The 15,342-nt window shown below is 32.0% G+C and overlaps 2 long non-coding RNA genes across 2 annotated transcripts; both read right to left on the bottom strand.

Moving 5' to 3' along the window:
* Positions 1–2,769: 2,769 nt before the first annotated feature.
* LOC149498405 (uncharacterized) lies at positions 2,770–6,143 on the bottom strand. Its single transcript, XR_016319361.1, has 2 exons — positions 5,886–6,143; positions 2,770–3,046 (listed from the first exon to the last, which is right to left on the bottom strand). It is a non-coding gene; the product is annotated as an uncharacterized LOC149498405 (long non-coding RNA).
* A 2,687-nt stretch (positions 6,144–8,830) lies between these two features.
* On the bottom strand, positions 8,831–12,204 carry LOC149498404 (uncharacterized). Its single transcript, XR_016319369.1, has 2 exons — positions 11,947–12,204; positions 8,831–9,107 (listed from the first exon to the last, which is right to left on the bottom strand). It is a non-coding gene; the product is annotated as an uncharacterized LOC149498404 (long non-coding RNA).
* Between the last annotated feature and the right edge of the window lie 3,138 nt (positions 12,205–15,342).

Below are 15,342 nucleotides of genomic sequence, written 5' to 3'. Positions count from 1 at the left end.
ACTCCAAGAATTTGAAAATGATTGTATATTAAAAGATTGTATTTTTTCAATGAAAAAAAAAATAGTTATCTTATTTTAAAAATATACCACCCCTTTATCTTGTTGCTATTGTATTTGATCCTAGATGTAAAATTGATGTTTTATCTGAATTTGTGACTATTTATTATGAAGTATTAAATCTTGATATAGAAGATAGTGTTAATATAAATGTAGTATTGCATGAAGTTAGACAAAATATTATGCAATTATATGATGAATTTGTTCAATTTTCTAGCTCATCTACTTCTAATTCTTCTCAATCTAATATTCAACAATTTCTAACACAAAGGGTAAGTGGTGTTGGTGTTGCTCAACAAGTTTTACTACAAAGACAAAAAAGACCAAGGGAATCCAGTTCTTTTTCTGAATTTGATAATTATCTAACCATTTCTTTTGAGTTTGGTGATGATTATGCAGATACTGATTTTCCAATTTTAGATTGGTGGAGTCGTCACGCCAATACTTTTCCAATACTTTCTTTAATTGCAAAACAAGTTTTAGCAACTCCGGTCTCTACTGTTGCGGTTAAACAAGCTTTTAGTTAAGAAGGAAACATACTTGATGAAACACGATTTCGTATGACACCCGATTCATTAGGAGCACAATCATGCGTGGATGATTGGAGCAAGGCCGAACTAAGAGCACAAGAAAATCCAAAAGAAAATAAAAATTTATATGATTTATACGATGGGTCATCAACGGGAAACATCAACCGGTGGTGCAAATAGTGATTAAGGTAAAAGGGGTGAAATTGGTATAAAGTAAATAAGAACTACGTGGGCTTTGATTCCTCTAAACCCCAAGAGGATACGTAGGCAACTTAAAAATTAAGTTCAAGCCCTTTTCTTAAAAAAATTATGTTCAAACTTTTTTAAACAAAAAATAAATTCAGTTGAAATTTTTTTTTAAAAAAATAATTATGTTCAAGTCTTTAAAAAAATAAATTTAATTGAAGTATTTTTTAATTTTTTAGGTGTATTTTTTTTTACAAATAACTTTCACAAATTTATTAAATTTTGAAAACCGGTCTTCAAAATTTAAAATTTAAAATTATGCGATTCGCCGAAAAACCAATCGGAACAGTCGGTTTTGTCACCGTACCGGAACCGGAGCCGGAACCGAAACTTTTTGGTTCTGTTCCGGTTCCAATTTTTTTGAAACCGGAACCGTGGCCACTCCTAGTTGGAGCAACCAGCTATTACTCTTTTTGCTCTTATTTTCAGGAATGTCAGCAAATGCATTAAATAGCTAGGTTTTAATTTCCACAATTTTAAATAAAAAATAGATATAATTCACTAATTATCTTTTTATCAATATTCTAAATATTTAATACTTATTTTGAAAAAACATTACTATAATGTTAAAAAATAATTAATATTTATTTAATTCTTAAAAATAATAAATGAAATTTGTTAAAAAAAATTTAAAAGCTACACTTGAAATGAGACGCAAGTACTCCCTCCGTCTCATATATATAGACTCTTTTTTTTTTTCATCCGTCCCAAGACATCATATCTTCATTTTTAAAAATTATTTACCATATAATTTTTAATATATCCTTATTTAATGAACATATTTCTAGTTAGTGTTCATCATTTAATACTATAAAGGAATATTTTGAGGAAAAAAATTAAATAAAAGATATTATTCAATTATATTAATTATTTTTTTAATTTATGTAAAAATCAAATTAGTTCCGTATATATGGAATGGAGGGAGTAATTTATGATTTATATTTTAATTTAATATTTATGCAATAAAAGAAAAGAAAATAAGAAAAATAAAATAATTTAGTTTTGGTTAAATAGATCCGAGAATATACTTGAGATTTAATAATTTAACCAACAGCAATTTATGTAACGTTTAAGGCAAAATAAAAAATGACGTGACGTTGTAAAGATTCTGGTTGCTGTTTACGGCAAGAATCCAAAACGGTTACAGCTGTAAGTTCCGGATACATGATACACGTGTGGCAACCATAGAAGCTGAGTGAAGTTCATCCGTGAGATCATTGTCGTACCTCAAAAAGGTTTCGATCATGTAGCTGGTCAAAACGTTTCTTACCTTATCCTGTGGGACGGTGGTGGTGGTTACTGTTACTGTTACTAGTATTGATGTTGCGGCACGTTGTGTTGTAGCTCGGTAAAAGTAGAGTGGAGCCACGTCAGCTGCACAATGTTTACCGCCCGTATGATTATTGCAAACAGTTGATGGAACTGTTTTTGTTTCATCCCCATGATGATATATCTTTTTGTTTCAATTCTGTAAATAATTTATGAAACTAAATTTTTAATCATAATTTAATTCTTGTTATTTCAAATTTAAATATTCTCATTATTACAAAATAGAAATTTAATATATTTTAAAAAAATTGTACTCCCTCCCATTCTTTTATATAGACAAAATTTCAATTTAGATTATAGTCCAAGTCAAAAGTTCAAATTGCTCTCTAATTACGTTTTTAAACGGTACCAAATTTTTAGAAAAATAAAAAAGTGGACACAAAACTCAAATAATACATTAAATATGATTAAGTTACCGATGCATAGTTGTAATGTCTTTTCGCCTCCGTTTTCAATCAAATCCAACACAGTTTTTAAGCTTGGTACTTTATTCATTATTATACCATTTAGGATTTATTTCCGCAACTGTCACGACCCATTTCCATGGGCCGGACCGGCACTAGGGCCCAGGTAAGCTTAAGGCCCCCGAGGCCCGTAGTAAGCCTGAAACACTACAAATTTGCTATCTCAATATAATTTTAAACATTTACAAATTTCCCTGCTTACAATACACTATAGTTATAATACAGACTCACAGAATTATTCCATCTATAATAATACACAACTTAAAAGTATACAAGTTCTATAACTGCGGAGTTTACTGACGGATGTATACATATAAGTCTTCGGACATTTATCTATTTAATTGATCAATACGAAAATTAGCGAATTCCTTTTTAACGGTGAAGAGCAGAGTTATAGCTGGGATTTAGAAATGCTACTTCCTGAAAGATTTAAACTAAGGAGATGTGAGTTTATTAATGAATAATAAAGATTGCACAACACACGCATTCACACAATTGTATAAATATATCAACCTAGTCATCCGACTAGGTATATGCTCACACAGCCAGTCACACAAATGGCATATCACCAGCACTCACAATTATTAACATCTTCATATAATCACATCACGTGGAAATTAGTCAGTGGAGTCACCGAAACCCCCGATGAGCCGTCCTCCCACATGGCTCATCCTCTCACAACGTGTGCACCAGGGAGCCGATCCCCCATACTGGCCGACCGGTCTAATCCTCACTTGACCAGCCCTCTCATTATTTTTCCATTCTCTCTTTTCTTTTCCATACCAACAGGAGGTAACCCGGTCGTCTCCATCAAATCTAGATCATCAGGCGCACACAACAGGAGGCCACCCTGCGGGCTGCGATCAAATCTAGATTATCAGGTGCGCCCAATAAAGAGACCAACCTGTGGTTTACGGTAACGGTACGGTAGGTGCACACGGGGGCGCCGATCTCCCAATTTCCCGGCCGACGGTCCAATTTCATAATTCATCACAATTAGGATCCATGCTTTATCGACCGTCCTCACAAACCCATGGTGACCCACTTCATCCCAATTCCACACAAACAAAGCAAGACATTGTCACATCACAACTAATCAAGCATTGCAAATAATTGCAGAAATATTGCAAAGTTGAACATCGGAATGCAATGCACAATTAGACATTCATACTCAAATGCAAATAAATAAATAAATAATAATAATGATAATAAACAATAACAATGAAAATAAAGAAGTAATTGAATAATTAAGTAAATAATGATGATAGTAAAATAATTAGAATACTTTATTTACTATGTATTAAGTTATAGAATTATTCTAAATAAACTTATTACTTTATATTGTTAACTAAAACTAGTCTAAGTTCTATCGAAATTTCGGCAGCACCTCCCCTAAAAATTGGACTATTTACCTGCTAAAATATCACAAAATTATATATATTAATCATTCAATGCACACAGCCCATCCGTCGGGCGATCAAACAGTTAAATTTCCCTTCCTCCCTCCAAATAATAATGTCAACATTCAATTATTAATTCACAACTTATAATAACCTTCAAACGTGTTCCAATAATATTACTGAACATTCATTGCTTCACATAAATATAATCAGCTTCTTTAGCTAATTGACAAATAAATAAAATCTTTTATATATCTATATACATATAAGAACACAATTACAGATATTACAATTTTATGCTCTACTTACAATGCTACTTGCTGAAATAATATTGAAATCTTTTAAAGACCAGCTTATAAACTATCCTATAGTTCAAACAAATGGTATACTATCTTAAATGCAATTGTCGTATTTTCCCAGTTGAAGTTATGTGTTTAAGATTTCTCAATCAATGTTTGAATTCTAACTTATAATCTATTTGATTTATTAGTAGAATAATTATTCATCTTATCTTAGTATAATTATTAGCATTTACTAAATTTTTGTATTACACTTATTTGCACCCATAAATTTAATCAATAATAACCCGTATCCTATTATAACTCTATTAGTCATCTAATGATTTCTAATAGTACACTTGGCCTATTAGCCTTTAAATATTCCGCCGAACACCCGACAGCATCTCTCCTTAATCATACTCAACATCTAGTTTAAATTACCGTAAAACAATCGGCAGCCCATCCACCAGGCAAAGAACTTTAAATAAAATCCCCATCCTCCTATCATTATCAACCCACCATTCTTCTTTATACAGTAATTATAAAATCAATATCTTGAATCCATAATCTACTATGAATTACTTAATAAGTAAAAACAAAATAATTTCTTAAATTGAATCAATAAGTCTCATTTATATACATACCCATCATTGATTTTCACCTTTCAAATTTAATCACAATCAAATAAATGGTTTGTTTGACTGCACCTATTTTATATTTCATGACCTATAACCAATTATATACAACACTAAATCCTAGATTTCCTTTAATAAGCCAAGTATAACTTACAAATTTACGTGTCTAACAACCCTGCTGGTTATTATATCCTTACGATGAATTTGAGTCCAACCTACAAGTATGTGCTAAGTAAACTCATATCTTGGTTTCCTAAGCATACTTTAATTCATGTTTTATGAATTCAACTTCGTCTTGGCGTAGAAAACTAAATATTTTTACCCGTTACTAATTGTAAACACGTGTCTATTTATCCTTATATCATAATCTGTATATGAAATCAATAACACTAAAAATTTTCTTATTATAAAACTATAACTTCGATTTAATCTCAAGTCATGCTAACAAAATAAGCTAACAACCAATTTATTCATGTGATTAGAATACCCAATAACTTAGCTACTGCATTTCTACCAACCCCTCCTTAATTTAACTTTCTGTGATATTTACGGCTTAGAAGCCTAATTTTCGATTTCTGTCGTCTAATGATTCGAACACTATACCTTATCAAAGTACAAACTAATTGCAAAACTAGATCCTATGTAAAAATTGGAATATACTGTCTATGAGGAATTCCGGTCACCGAATCCACCGCTGTCGCCGCCGTCTATGGTGGCCGGAGGTACCTTGGTTCCTAAATCTTGCAATTCTTACGCCAAGACGCAGCAAATTTCATATAGAACTCAGTTCCATAGCCAACTACCACAATTTATGTCAATATCTAACAAAATCCCAATTTTTATTTCTTAAATCCCTAAGTCCCATTTTGATCAATACCTGCGTTAAATCGCCTAATCTATACGAAATGATTTCTAAAGGAGTGAAATGGGAGGACAATCAACTTACCTCGTCGGAGATCATCGCCGGAGCTGCTCGGAGGGAACGACGGAGACGCGACTGTCTCGATCGCGTTGAGGTTCCAGCTTCGCTGTGACTCTTGCGCTCACTAGAAACAGAAACGAAGAGAAGGGGAGGAAGGCGGGCTGCTGCGGCGAGGAGTCGACGGCGAGGAGGCGCTGGTTCTGGTGGTCGGAAAAACGAGAGAGGAGAGGCAGCGAGGTCGCGTGATGGCGCTGGCGCAAGGAAGAAGAAGAGAAAAGAAAAAAAAAAGAAAAAAAAAAAAGAAAAAGGAAAGAAAAAGAAAAGAAAGAAAAATCTTGGCTTCTAGACCATTCCGGTTCGATTCGAATCGGTTTGGTCTAATTTAATGATTTGGCTCAATTTGCTTGGTTTTTGAGTTTTTTTTTTCGCTTGGTTTTCGAAAAATCGAATTGGTTTACGGGTCCAGTTTAGCAATAATAAAATACTACTGGTATAATCTCATTGGTTAAAATAAAAATTTTGGTTTTTAAATGAAAATTCTACGAAATTAAATTTTCGGGTCGTTTCAATCTCCCCCCGTTATAAAAATTCGTCCTCGAATTTTAGAAATGAGCAAGAAATAGGAATGCAACTAGAAAAGAAAGCATGTAAGGATATTTAACAAACAAACTATCATTTGATTGACATCCAAGAATAAATGAATGAAAGGTTTCATTATAACCCAAACCCCTTAAACTAGCAAACAAAGTTCCATCACACTCAAAATGTATTGGTTCCACCATCAATTACATCTATCGTCACTTGATTAAAACTCATAGGAAACTTAAGTCTATTACTATAACCTCCAATTTCTGTTATCAGTCAGCTACTGAAATCCTTAGAAATCTTTCTTTGGATAAAATCTTACAATAAAACAGGGTTTATCAAGAAGGTACATAATATATATTTCTCAAGATTATATAATTTCATTTGAAAATTTAAATTTTTTTATTAGGCATTTCTTCATAAAAAAAAAGCCAAACATATATTTTACAAAAAGCAAAACAATTGAAATTTGATTTATTTATGGTAATAAGAATTAACTCACATAATTACTAGAAGTCTTCTCGAACAAAAATTGGAAAACTTATTATTTTTAAGGCAAAATTTCAAGAAAAAATTTCCTTTGTAACTCCGTTTGTCTATAGTATTACAGGGCAACTCGAACTCACACTCTCTTAGTTCTTATCTATACAAGTTCTATTTTATTTTTTTATAATATTCTTTCCTTATGTTAGTGTAACTATTAGACAACTCCTGAGTCACTGCACCCCTTAACTGTTTCAATCATTTAAAAATTTTGACCCCCTTTCCAACGCTTATTCCTTATGTCACCTTAATACTTATGACTAAAATTAAATTTCATAACAATGCCTTGTAACAGTCCTTGTTTCGGTTCATGATCTTGTCTCCCTATCTTGGTAACCTTTTACTCTATTTGAGTTACTAATTAACATACCTTAAAGATATTAGAATACTCTCAACAATTATGTCATCTACTCTTTCTCCTATCATACTACTTATCATTGTAATTCCTGAGTTATTTACTATCAACATCTCATCCTATTATTATTATTTATCCTACATACTCTCTCATTAATTGTTTCGTCTATTAATCATCGTTAATCGTGATCTATCTAATCACCAACATTTCAATCAAAAACTTATTACTTACTCTAAACATACGCTTTTATCTAATACACTTCAATACTAATGTCTTTTAGAAAAATTTCTTAAGTCCTGACCTAATGCTATCTTAACACTCAAATATCACATCAAATCAATCTCATGGACTAGAATTTTCTAAACTATAGCCTTAAACGTTTATTAAAAGGTCTTAATTAGCCATACGTTTACCTATCACTAACTTGAGTCAACTTTATATTTAACTTACCTATCTCATTTGTCCTTGATCAATCAATATCCTCTTATTCAAGTCGAGTAAGATATTTATAAATTACTCTCATTTGTCTACCACTCGCTGCTAACATATATTACACTTTGCTATATATACCATTTCTATATCCTTACACCATTCAAGTCCATTCCTAATGTTATCCCTTCCATTTATTTTGCAACCTAGCTTCTAAACTAAAATTGTCTCTTCAAACTTATCCAACTAATCGTCTTGTGCTTCTCAAAACATTCTTTTTAAGTTCTAACCATACTCATGATCAACTCACCTTGTTATTTTATCTAACTGGCCCCGTGATATAAATAGACGACTTACGAAAATAACATAATTAGTCAGTTTCAGATTATTTGTCATAACATAATTTAAATTCAAAATCAAAATGGGGTTTTAAATTTAAATATCAAATATCAAGTAGATAAAACAATTAAGAAGATTATCTTTGAATGAGTTCTAAAGAAATTCAGTAGCCGAGCTGAATACTAAAATATCGATTCCTAATCACCCAAAGTTCATCAATCTGCCATTCAAATGAAAAACCTATTTATTCACTACACTATCCTATTCATTGTAGGAATAGAGTTCACATGAAAAGTAGTGTACTGGGTGATCAGGCCAATCCACTACCATCAGGTATTACTCTATTCCCTGGCTTAAGGGTTGATAAATGCTTTAGCCCCTACAGGTATTGTGATAGATTCACCTTATTGTCCACTACTTTCGCTTCAAGCCTTGCATTACTTCATCTACAGTCTATTGTTCTACACAATGGGTGTGAGTTTTCCCTCCCCGTAGGGTCTAGTGCGTCCACTATCCCTAGAGAGGAAAATCACAAGTTTCCTTCCTTATGTTGGTTACGGCCGATCCCAACATAAAGAAATTTCCTATACTCCGCATTTGTGTCCTAAAACCCTAACCTAAGCTCTGATACCAACTTTGTCACGACCCATTTCCATGGGCCGGACCGGCACTAGGGCCCAGGTAAGCTTAAGGCCCCCGAGGCCCGTAGTAAGCCTGAAACACTACAAATTTGCTATCTCAATATAATTTTAAACATTTACAAATTTCCCTGCTTACAATACACTATAGTTATAATACAGACTCACAGAATTATTCCATCTATAATAATACACAACTTAAAAGTATACAAGTTCTATAACTGCGGAGTTTACTGACGGATGTATACATATAAGTCTTCGGACATTTATCTATTTAATTGATCAATACGAAAATTAGCGAATTCCTTTTTAACGGTGAAGAGCAGAGTTATAGCTGGGATTTAGAAATGCTACTTCCTGAAAGATTTAAACTAAGGAGATGTGAGTTTATTAATGAATAATAAAGATTGCACAACACACGCATTCACACAATTGTATAAATATATCAACCTAGTCATCCGACTAGGTATATGCTCACACAGCCAGTCACACAAATGGCATATCACCAGCACTCACAATTATTAACATCTTCATATAATCACATCACGTGGAAATTAGTCAGTGGAGTCACCGAAACCCCCGATGAGCCGTCCTCCCACATGGCTCATCCTCTCACAACGTGTGCACCAGGGAGCCGATCCCCCATACTGGCCGACCGGTCTAATCCTCACTTGACCAGCCCTCTCATTATTTTTCCATTCTCTCTTTTCTTTTCCATACCAACAGGAGGTAACCCGGTCGTCTCCATCAAATCTAGATCATCAGGCGCACACAACAGGAGGCCACCCTGCGGGCTGCGATCAAATCTAGATTATCAGGTGCGCCCAATAAAGAGACCAACCTGTGGTTTACGGTAACGGTACGGTAGGTGCACACGGGGGCGCCGATCTCCCAATTTCCCGGCCGACGGTCCAATTTCATAATTCATCACAATTAGGATCCATGCTTTATCGACCGTCCTCACAAACCCATGGTGACCCACTTCATCCCAATTCCACACAAACAAAGCAAGACATTGTCACATCACAACTAATCAAGCATTGCAAATAATTGCAGAAATATTGCAAAGTTGAACATCGGAATGCAATGCACAATTAGACATTCATACTCAAATGCAAATAAATAAATAAATAATAATAATGATAATAAACAATAACAATGAAAATAAAGAAGTAATTGAATAATTAAGTAAATAATGATGATAGTAAAATAATTAGAATACTTTATTTACTATGTATTAAGTTATAGAATTATTCTAAATAAACTTATTACTTTATATTGTTAACTAAAACTAGTCTAAGTTCTATCGAAATTTCGGCAGCACCTCCCCTAAAAATTGGACTATTTACCTGCTAAAATATCACAAAATTATATATATTAATCATTCAATGCACACAGCCCATCCGTCGGGCGATCAAACAGTTAAATTTCCCTTCCTCCCTCCAAATAATAATGTCAACATTCAATTATTAATTCACAACTTATAATAACCTTCAAACGTGTTCCAATAATATTACTGAACATTCATTGCTTCACATAAATATAATCAGCTTCTTTAGCTAATTGACAAATAAATAAAATCTTTTATATATCTATATACATATAAGAACACAATTACAGATATTACAATTTTATGCTCTACTTACAATGCTACTTGCTGAAATAATATTGAAATCTTTTAAAGACCAGCTTATAAACTATCCTATAGTTCAAACAAATGGTATACTATCTTAAATGCAATTGTCGTATTTTCCCAGTTGAAGTTATGTGTTTAAGATTTCTCAATCAATGTTTGAATTCTAACTTATAATCTATTTGATTTATTAGTAGAATAATTATTCATCTTATCTTAGTATAATTATTAGCATTTACTAAATTTTTGTATTACACTTATTTGCACCCATAAATTTAATCAATAATAACCCGTATCCTATTATAACTCTATTAGTCATCTAATGATTTCTAATAGTACACTTGGCCTATTAGCCTTTAAATATTCCGCCGAACACCCGACAGCATCTCTCCTTAATCATACTCAACATCTAGTTTAAATTACCGTAAAACAATCGGCAGCCCATCCACCAGGCAAAGAACTTTAAATAAAATCCCCATCCTCCTATCATTATCAACCCACCATTCTTCTTTATACAGTAATTATAAAATCAATATCTTGAATCCATAATCTACTATGAATTACTTAATAAGTAAAAACAAAATAATTTCTTAAATTGAATCAATAAGTCTCATTTATATACATACCCATCATTGATTTTCACCTTTCAAATTTAATCACAATCAAATAAATGGTTTGTTTGACTGCACCTATTTTATATTTCATGACCTATAACCAATTATATACAACACTAAATCCTAGATTTCCTTTAATAAGCCAAGTATAACTTACAAATTTACGTGTCTAACAACCCTGCTGGTTATTATATCCTTACGATGAATTTGAGTCCAACCTACAAGTATGTGCTAAGTAAACTCATATCTTGGTTTCCTAAGCATACTTTAATTCATGTTTTATGAATTCAACTTCGTCTTGGCGTAGAAAACTAAATATTTTTACCCGTTACTAATTGTAAACACGTGTCTATTTATCCTTATATCATAATCTGTATATGAAATCAATAACACTAAAAATTTTCTTATTATAAAACTATAACTTCGATTTAATCTCAAGTCATGCTAACAAAATAAGCTAACAACCAATTTATTCATGTGATTAGAATACCCAATAACTTAGCTACTGCATTTCTACCAACCCCTCCTTAATTTAACTTTCTGTGATATTTACGGCTTAGAAGCCTAATTTTCGATTTCTGTCGTCTAATGATTCGAACACTATACCTTATCAAAGTACAAACTAATTGCAAAACTAGATCCTATGTAAAAATTGGAATATACTGTCTATGAGGAATTCCGGTCACCGAATCCACCGCTGTCGCCGCCGTCTATGGTGGCCGGAGGTACCTTGGTTCCTAAATCTTGCAATTCTTACGCCAAGACGCAGCAAATTTCATATAGAACTCAGTTCCATAGCCAACTACCACAATTTATGTCAATATCTAACAAAATCCCAATTTTTATTTCTTAAATCCCTAAGTCCCATTTTGATCAATACCTGCGTTAAATCGCCTAATCTATACGAAATGATTTCTAAAGGAGTGAAATGGGAGGACAATCAACTTACCTCGTCGGAGATCATCGCCGGAGCTGCTCGGAGGGAACGACGGAGACGCGACTGTCTCGATCGCGTTGAGGTTCCAGCTTCGCTGTGACTCTTGCGCTCACTAGAAACAGAAACGAAGAGAAGGGGAGGAAGGCGGGCTGCTGCGGCGAGGAGTCGACGGCGAGGAGGCGCTGGTTCTGGTGGTCGGAAAAACGAGAGAGGAGAGGCAGCGAGGTCGCGTGATGGCGCTGGCGCAAGGAAGAAGAAGAGAAAAGAAAAAAAAAAGAAAAAAAAAAAAGAAAAAGGAAAGAAAAAGAAAAGAAAGAAAAATCTTGGCTTCTAGACCATTCCGGTTCGATTCGAATCGGTTTGGTCTAATTTAATGATTTGGCTCAATTTGCTTGGTTTTTGAGTTTTTTTTTTCGCTTGGTTTTCGAAAAATCGAATTGGTTTACGGGTCCAGTTTAGCAATAATAAAATACTACTGGTATAATCTCATTGGTTAAAATAAAAATTTTGGTTTTTAAATGAAAATTCTACGAAATTAAATTTTCGGGTCGTTTCAGCAACACACTTTCGTTATATGGCTACATATTTCTAATGATCATATCATCGTGTTTAAGTAAGATAAAAACATGCGTGTATATTGTAATATATCATTTCCATCCTATTGTGTTTGCATGATTTTACAAAACACACATATTAAGAATTTAGTCAATAAAAGTTACTTTGCCATTTTTTATCTTAAACTTATTACGATGTTAATAAAAAGTTATTCATTTAATAAACAATCATAAAGGTTATAATAAAAAAATAACTATTTACATATCTAACTTTAAAAATCTTATAAATATTTTTGAACATTTAAAAAAAATAATAAATAAATAAAATGAAACAAATAAAATGAAACAAAAAGAATATATTTTATTATTAAGAATGAAAAAGTTGTTGAGTCCAATTTGGGATTATGCAACCACGTTTTATCACAAATCACTCGGTATAAAATTACACATTTTCATGGAAAAGAATGTGATTCAAACATTAATATGGGGCAGTTGAAAGTCATGATTAAAATTTCAAAGTAATTCAAAAAGGTGAATTGTTGATAATCATTGCTGGACTTTTGTTTTGCTGGTATAATTTATTGTTATTGCTGGACTTGGGCCAGCAGTTATTATTAGTCAAATACTTGCAGCAAAGCAAAAGTCAACTAATCGATTCCTATGATTTTCTCCTTTTATATATTTCTAAAAGAGTAGCGCTAATTGACTCGTTATGGTTCTTGAGCATGGCATTTAAATTAATAAATATAATCTTAAAAAATCTTATTTACTAATACTTCCTTTCTAAATACTTGTTATATTTGAAAAATTACTATGTCTAGGTGTTTGTCACATTTATGAATTTTATAAATAATATAAATTATTTTTTCTATTTTTATCTTTTGTATGACTAATAATGATTTCTTCACTTACTTAATAATTTATTATAACTTAAAAATATTAAGGATAATATAGTAAATTCAATCTATTTATTGTAAATTAGACAAATTGAATGTTTCCTTCGAAATTTGAAAACCTAAATGTGCAAAGTATTTGGATTTGGAGGGACTATGCTTTTTGTCAACAAATATAATACTTCCTCCGTCTCATATATATAAAGGGCAATTGCCATCACTTCGGTAGGTTTGCTCTCGGGCCTAATTTGACTTTCACATAAATTAAAAAAAAAACTAATTAACATGGTTAAACTATATTTTTTATTCACCTTTTTCCAAAACTATCCCTATATAATATTAAATGATGTATGTATAATTGGGAATAGAGATGTATATTAAATAGGGGTACATTAAGAAATTACATAATAAATAATCATCCAAAAAAGAAAATAGGAGTACATTTTAGGACGAATGAAAAAGGAAAAGTGAGCCCATATATGATATGGAGGGAGTAATCAAACTACTACATTATCATTAATTAAATATTGAAATTAACAACACCCTCAAAAAAATATTAAAATTAACATAAGTTAATCTTTCAATGTTTGTCTTGACGGAATTTTGAATATTGAATTTTAATGCACTTTCTTATTTAGCTGAATGATTAAGAAATAATATTAAGAGTTATTGAATGATTAAAAAGTGATAGCATATACTACCTCCTGTTCTATAATACTTGTCATGTTTTAAGAAATTAGCTTGTTTCAAAATATTTGTCACGTTTATAGTTTCAAAGAGTAATAAATTCATTTTTTTTCCATGTTTACCATTTATATATGACCAATAATTATCATGGTTAATTATAAATTTGATATTTGGACTTTGTAAGATATTATATTTTGGTGTCTCAATGGAAAACATTTGCAATCAAGTATTCAAACCTATTAAAAATTTTCAATCAAATGTCGCCTGTTTGTGGCGTGCCAGAATTACATATAAGCATAGTGGTATGGTTGTACATTGGAAATATTGCTGACATGTTTAATTACTGAAAGGAACAATCAAGAACATCCAATTAATTGATTAAGATACCCATTAGTATCTAACTTTATACAATCTAAGAGGGAGGTTAGTTTACTTGGATGACTTGAAGAACCCAAGACAACTTTTCTTTTCCTCGTTTGTATAGTGCTGTAATGGGTCAGTTTCATGAAATTATACAGGCTAAACTATAATTATATTCTCCTTCACTTGTTTTGTGATGAAAGTGTAAAACATGTTTATATTTGATATTTGTTATCTGATTTAAATATAAATATGTGTGACACTCCAATCTTCGCAGAGATAGTTCCAGAGGAATCTCGAACCAGCATATATGCTTTAGAGAGTTCATTTGAGTTCGTTCTAGCTTCATTTTCTCCTCCTCTAGCTGGGATTTTGGCTCAGCACATTTATGGTTATAAAATTCCAAAAGCATCATTAGACGCTGTCAAAGTTGAAACAGATAAAGAAAATGCTGCATCACTTGCCAAGGCACTACAAACTGCAACTAGCATTCCAATGGCAGTTTGTTCCTTCACTTATTCCTTTCTGTACTGCACTTACCCAGGAGACCAGGATCGAGCAAAGGACCCGAATTAATTGAACCATACTCGTACTCCTTATCAATTCTCGGAATTGGTTGAATAGGAATCGAAGCAAAAGAAGTAGAGCTTTCAAAAGCTGCAGCTCTGTCAGGGAGTAATAAAATAGAATATTTTACAAAGTGAACGCACCAAATTTATAATTAGCACATAATTATTATTAACACATAATTATTATTTCAATTTAATGGTTTTCTTAAAAAATGAGTATTCAATTAAGGATAATATATTCAATTTTTTCAATAATTTACTGTAAGTTAGACAAATTTAATAATTTTCTTGAGGGCAGTAAAATTTTAAATGTGACAAATATTATTCCATAATACTTAGACAAAT

This window comes from Jatropha curcas, chromosome 2, assembly GCF_041381405.1.
Source record: "Jatropha curcas cultivar XTBG-Jc1 chromosome 2, XTBG_Jcur_1.0, whole genome shotgun sequence".
NCBI lineage: Eukaryota > Viridiplantae > Streptophyta > Magnoliopsida > Malpighiales > Euphorbiaceae > Jatropha > Jatropha curcas.
Note: the sequence above shows the minus strand (reverse complement) of the source record. Positions and strands in the feature narration are given on the sequence as shown.